Genomic DNA, 6,687 nt, shown 5'->3' with positions numbered 1-6,687 from the left:
CGATGCAATCTGACTCTCCTACGCTGCTTCTTGACAAGAGCATTCACAGCATCAATGACATGTCTCCACTCAGTCTTTAAACCTGAATCAGTAGCTTGATCTTCCAAAAGATCATCCAACTTTTCCTGTAAATCAGCATCTGCAGCTTGCAAAAATAACTCCACTTTCTGCATCTCCAAAGCTTGCTGTTCAGTCCCATCCAACTGATCATAACGGCTTTCAAACTCTCGCAGAAGAGCGGTAACAGAAAGTCCCTTATTAGGCATAGAAACCCATGCTAAAAAATTCCTGCGATTCATAAGACCTGTATCCTCCAGGAAATATTCATCTTTTAATGCCTTTTTAAATTCAGCCCAACCTGCATGTGCTTCTTGAATTTCTGCAATTCGACCTTCAAGAGCGCGCACGACGATCCGCAAGAAGTAGCGACTCCAAACATCTTGAGAAACCCCAAAAAACTTCATCTTTTCTTCATACAAATGCAGGTAAGTTGACACTTGCTGGCCATTAAACTGCTTCATCTCCTGTTGGACAGCTTTCAAAGCATCCATAGCATCACTATCTCGTTTTGCATGCGCTTGCTGCTGCATATACATGGTAAATGACTAAAACAGGTTCTTCATGACATTATCATCTGTCATCTCTTCTTGCGAGTCTCCCATCTTGCTGATGACGCAGCACTTTCACGTCGGGTTCACCAGAAATGTCAAAGAGATCGTGCAAGAGCTGCAAAACACAGGGTTCAAGATACAGCAAGGAAAGAGGCTAACAAGAAGATCTCAAAATTTGATGCCAAAGATCATATATTGCTTGTCAAGAACATAGCCACAGCTCAAAATTTTGGTTCGAACAAGTACAGCACCAAGTAAAGCCTTGCACGTGGTCGTTCAGTTGTAGTATGCCATGCTTGAAGATGAAAACTCTGTCAAGAGGATTGCTAAGAATGGGAACTGGGTTACTGAAATTTCAGCCTAAACAGAGCCTTTGGGATACTTGCAACATGGAAGTTGGTTGCATCATGCGATAAAAAAAAACTGTGAGCTCTTTCAGATTTGCTTTCCAAGGAAAGACCCAGTTCTAGAAGATGAATTACTTTGATCACGAGGAAACTGGTGGATCTCCAGCAACACGAGCATTTCAATAGTTCAAAATCATTGTACCCTTTGTAGCAATTTCAGCACCATCACTTGCTGTTGAGCAGCACTCAAGAACTCAGCATTTATAATGGCATTAGAAACAAGGATTACTGTAGATACCGAAGGACTATTGATCCAGACTCACAGCAATTTCAAAAGACAAGCTTTTGCCGAGTGCATCGAGTACAGGACAGGTGGGCCTGCTCAGCAGCACTCGTGCAAGTCCTGTTGAACAATTTAAAAAAAAAACAAACCATTCTTCAACTGTCCAAAGCCTGTTGATTTACCAGTGGCATCAATGCATGAAAGCTCAGGCGGCATGTCATAGTTAGCTTTCACAACTCGCATGTACAACACTGAACCTGCTTGAAGGCTGGGTACATTGCATCTAGTGGCACCCTCAAATGCAAAGATAGAAAGAGTTCCATAGCTTGGACCTCCAATATCAATGGTAAAGCTCTCTGAACGTCGATTAACAACAAGCCCGATGACAATATCATTTGCACTTGGAATATAACGCTTTTGTGAGCCTTCCACCCAAAGCTTGTTCGGTTTTATGAATTTGAGTCTCCCAGCCTTGGTAGCCACAATCTGATCATTATCCTGACGGAGGCCCCCTTCCAATCGAAGTGTGGCAAGGCTGAGTTTGGAGAGGTCCAGCATTACGTCTCCGGGTGCCACAATCTGATTGAGGAAAGGAGATGCCTCGAGGGAAACCGTCACTTGCGACTTCACCGCCCCCTTATCATTGGTGATTGTGATCTTATTCTTCTGCCCGTCTTCTTATCCTCAGCGGAGACATTCAGAATGCCGTTGGCATCGATATCGAAGTAGACAGTGATTCATCAGCTCAAAGTGCACTTTTCCCCTCTGAATTCACCACATTTGACAGCGACTTGCCACCGCAAAATGCAGTTTTGTCCACCACATTTGGCCGCAATGCTTCACCTATAGTCACAGCAGCATCACTGGCATATGACATCTAAACCCCATCACAAGCAGCGATAGCCTGTGCAATTGAGAGCAAGGTTGCAGCCGAGCCTCCGGAAGCGGACCCACGAGTCATGCTCAGTTCTCTGCCTGAGAAAGGGAAGCTTCTCTAAGCTGTTATGCAAGCAGGGCCTCTGCTACAAACACTCCTCCTGGCCTGATGACCGAGGCCGGCTTCATTGTTTACTTCGTCTCTCTGCCTGTATGTGCTTTGATCTAGAGTTTGTACTTCATATCTGTGAGATGTCACATGATACACAGCTCCAGATGACTATCTGTGATTCATAGTGTCGCCATCATAATCCTCCCATTCTTGTTTTTTATTCCTCTTTTTGCTGCAGGCCTTCGTAACCGAAAATTGCGCTCTCTCTCTGCCCTTGTTCGTAACTTCCTCCCGCTTTTTCTCTCCTTTTTTCCCCCCATTCGAATTCTCTCCCCCAATTAGTCTCCTTTTCCCCTTCCTTTTCTCCTCTATCTTTAGTTTTTCTTTTTCTTGTTCACATGTCAAAATTAGGCAAGCGACCTTCCTCATTCCAGCACTTTTATAAAAGTCTGACATGAGCATAATTTTTGTCAAAGCCTTGCTGTGCTAGTAATATGTCACCATGCCTTTTGCATTAATTCAACATTGACATCCAAGCAACCAAGATTATTTGCAAGAGGCATATCTTGCAGCAACTCTGATTCCTCCTTTAAATATCCTTCTTGTAGCATATCTCCAAAACACTTGCACCAAGGCTGTCATTGCACATAGAGCTAGACCAAATAGCAGCAGGACAAAGATCCTTTGGCATCAGTTTTTCATATTTTTCTAATACACGCACATCATGCATCCAAACAAAATCATGCGCATGCACTAAGGGAATATATACATTGGATACGGATTATTAAAATGCATCACACATCAATGAATCACACGCGGAAATTAACACAAATGCACAACAAAAGAAATGGAGGTGTATACGACTCGGATGCGCAGCAACACGACATCGGCTTCAATCATGGAAGAGTTCCCTCATTTTATGGATCCTTACTTGGTTGAAATGTAATCAATAGGTAGCCAACGTGCAGACAACTCTCTTTTTTCAACCAATTTTGATTCTTAATTATAGAAAACATTTAATGCCATACATGGGCTGAAAGTACTCAAAGTAAGCTTCATTTCTATGTGACAAACACTCCGATCGAAGTTACCTATCAAAAGTTATTGCTGATTTACTATAGCAAGGTCCTGTAGTAGACAGCATGTTCTCCACTATATGTAGCACTCAATTCCTCACTGAATATGGGTCAAAATTGGATTTTTCTTATTCCCCAATCATGCCCATACATCATATTGTATTAATGACCCAATATATATACATAACCCCCACATTATTTATTGAATAACCCCTTGTAATCATGTAACAGAGTAGTACTTTGGACTTGCCTTGCCCTACCCCCATTTTATTTTTGAGGGCAAAAGCCTTTGGATGGAATGTAAGAGATGGGAAATATAGGGAAAAATACGGGAATAAATAATGGAGGAAAAGTACTTGTTGCTACACTAGCAATATATAAGATGTAAGGGACCTGACATTTCGACCATTAGATTATAATAATACAAGTCTCATTCATCTTCTCCCTCTTTCTAGCTTTCATGGTTGTTCTCTCTCTCTTCCTATCTTTCTCTCTCCATTTCTAGTATTTCTCTCTCCTCATCACTCTCTTTCTCTCTCTTTTGCACTTTATTTCTTGATTTGTTTTCTTTTCATGCTTAGATGTATTGTGTCTATTATGAGCATCTTATATTATGAATTCTAAGCATAGAAGAAGTTTACTTGATCATCATCAATCATCATTTAGATTGCATATATGTTGAATTGTAGATATGCCTTTCTTGGACACCCTAAAAGTTTCTATTTGGGAAACTCTTAAGGAAACACCTTTCTCACAAGCTTTCTTCCTATCAAATTCTTGCTTAATTTGGAGTTCTATGTCAAAAGTTATGTCAGTTCAGGTAAATTGGACTTGAAATAGGAAAAAAAATGGGACAATAACTTTTCATGCAGACTTCTATGATATAGGTTTTGTCACGATTACTCACTCTTGCGTTTTTGCATTTCTACCAAAACTAGCTAGATCATCATGTATTCTTGGCCAAAAAGTAAAGTGATGACATTTTGAGCATTGTTCATATTTCTCGTCTATGTTGGACCAATTTCTTCTGTCACACATTTTGTCTATTTTGGGTTACTTTATTCTTGCCTATATTTTGTCTATCTTGGATATCTTTCTTTTGGAGTATGCTTTTTGAACTAAATGTCTTTCTTTACAACATAGCTTCTACATACGATTTGTTGTGCTACAAGTTCGTCTCATCATTTCGTATATGGTATGTAGATTCTGTGATATTATATGTATTCTCTCAGCCAGCTATGTCGAATTCTATCATCATCAACGGATTTCATTTTGGACAACGTTCTGTTACTCACTTTCAAGGACAAGGATTCCTCGCGTGGAAAGTAAAGATGCTGCTAATTCTTGAAGGGGATGACTTGCATGATATTGTTCTTGGTAATTATGAATGCCTACCTTAACCAATTGATCAAGCTCATGACAATACCCTTGTAACTGAAGGACATATCTTTGAAGAATGGAACACTATTTATAATTAGTGGTTCAGATGTCACAAAGTAGCTCGTTGATATATTCTTCTTGCTCTTCAAGAACCTCTTATGCTTCATATATGTAATCTTTCAACCTCACAAGCTATATGGGAGTATTTGATAATAAATTTTGAGAAGAAATCTAATACATAAATACTTTATCTTTGTAGTTAGCTCACTAAGTTACAGTACAACATCATAACTTCTATACTTCTATGACAACACATATCAAATCATTCAAGAACATTATCAATCAGTTTGATGCTTGCTGGTGATGCTATTCCATGAAAGCAATTGGTAACACAACCTCTTGATATTGGAAAGGATCCTGCTTATGATAATATTACTACTATATTGTCTAAAAAAGATGGGATTAATTTTGATTAAGCTTGTATATCTTTGATTGAATATTCACAATGACATGAATGACGACACACAAATCAAGAAACTATTATGATCTCACAAGACGACACACAATTTAAAAAAATCAACCAAGTTTTACTTGCTCGAAGGCATTCCTTTCCATACTCTACACATAGGAGTCATGGTGGTGGTAACTTTTCTTGTCTCAAGTTTCCTAACAGACATTGTTCTTATTGCAATAGAAATGGTCACACTATAAATGATTGTTAGGCAAAACAATATGATGGAAAACATATTATTACAAATAAACAACCATGTTCATCCAAAGATTATTCTCCTTGTGACTACCATAAAAAGAGTGATCTTCCAACACATCTATGTTTTAAAAGGTATTTCAATTCAGATTGTAATAGAGCATATGTTGCTACACATGACAACCCTTATAAGAAGCAAATTGTGTGAGTTATTCTATCTCTTTGGAAAGAATACTTCATGTTCATGATGGATCTCTTTTTATTATTTATTTTGGTGCTATGGGAAACATGACATATCAATCCCAATGGTTACATAATTATCATTCTATTTCTGTCAAGAAATTGGTTTATCTTGATAATGACACAACCTGTCAAGTCAAAGGTATAGGTGATTTATATCTCACTACTCTTTCTTCAACAGGATTCTACGTGGAGTTTTACATAACCCAAATCTACAAAGGAATCTTATTTTAGTTGCAAGACTTGTGGATCTTAGTCTCTATTGAGGTTTTGACCATACCAAGTGTCGTATTGAGAAAGATGGCCAAACCATAGCTGTTGCTCCTTGGAATGGTAATCTTTTTTAGTTACCTTTAAATGAAAATGTTGCAAATGTTGTTATAGCTCCTCATGATTTTAACAGTAAAATATGGCATTATCACTTTGTTCACTCTGATTTTTCTAAGCTTGTTGATCTTTATCGGTGTGACCTTGTTCAAGGTATGGAATTCGAAGCTCATCCTCATATGGGTATTTGTGAATATTGTGCACTTGGAAAGCATTTTCACAAAACCTTTTCCATTTCCACCACAACTCATTCTAGAGATTTTCTTGATCTTATTCACACTAATATTTGTGGAGCTTTTCCTCCATCAAGATTTCAATATTGGTATTTCATGAATTTTATTGATGAAAGCTATAGAAATTCATATTGGTCATCGCATCAAGAAACTTCACAGTGATAATGGTGGAGAATACATTTCAAATTATTTTGATGATTATTGTAATAATAGGGCTATTCATCATGAATATATGGTTCCCTACTCTCCTCAACAGAATGGTATTGCTGAATGTAAAAACAAGACTATTCTCAATGCCCTGTGATGTATGCTCATTCATTTTGGCTTATTTTGATGTTTTTGGGCTGAAGTAGTCTTAAAGCAATATTTATGCAAATTCATCTTCCTACAATTGCTCTTTCTAGTAAAATATCGATTATTACTTGGACATGTGAAACTCCTTTTGTTTCATATTTTTGAACTTTTGGATGTATTCCTTATATTGATGTACCTAAGG

At 38.1% G+C, this 6,687-nt stretch overlaps 1 pseudogene; it reads right to left on the bottom strand.

The window, feature by feature from the left end:
• Nucleotides 1–1,076: 1,076 nt before the first annotated feature.
• LOC148016185 (uncharacterized) lies at nt 1,077–2,118 on the bottom strand (annotated as a pseudogene).
• Nucleotides 2,119–6,687: the final 4,569 nt, after the last annotated feature.

This window comes from Lygodium microphyllum, chromosome 23 (genome assembly GCF_053477565.2).
Source record: "Lygodium microphyllum isolate KBCC chromosome 23, Lygodium_microphyllum_v1.1.10, whole genome shotgun sequence".
Taxonomy (NCBI): Eukaryota; Viridiplantae; Streptophyta; class Polypodiopsida; order Schizaeales; family Lygodiaceae; genus Lygodium; species Lygodium microphyllum.
This window is presented reverse-complemented; position numbering and strand designations above follow the sequence as displayed.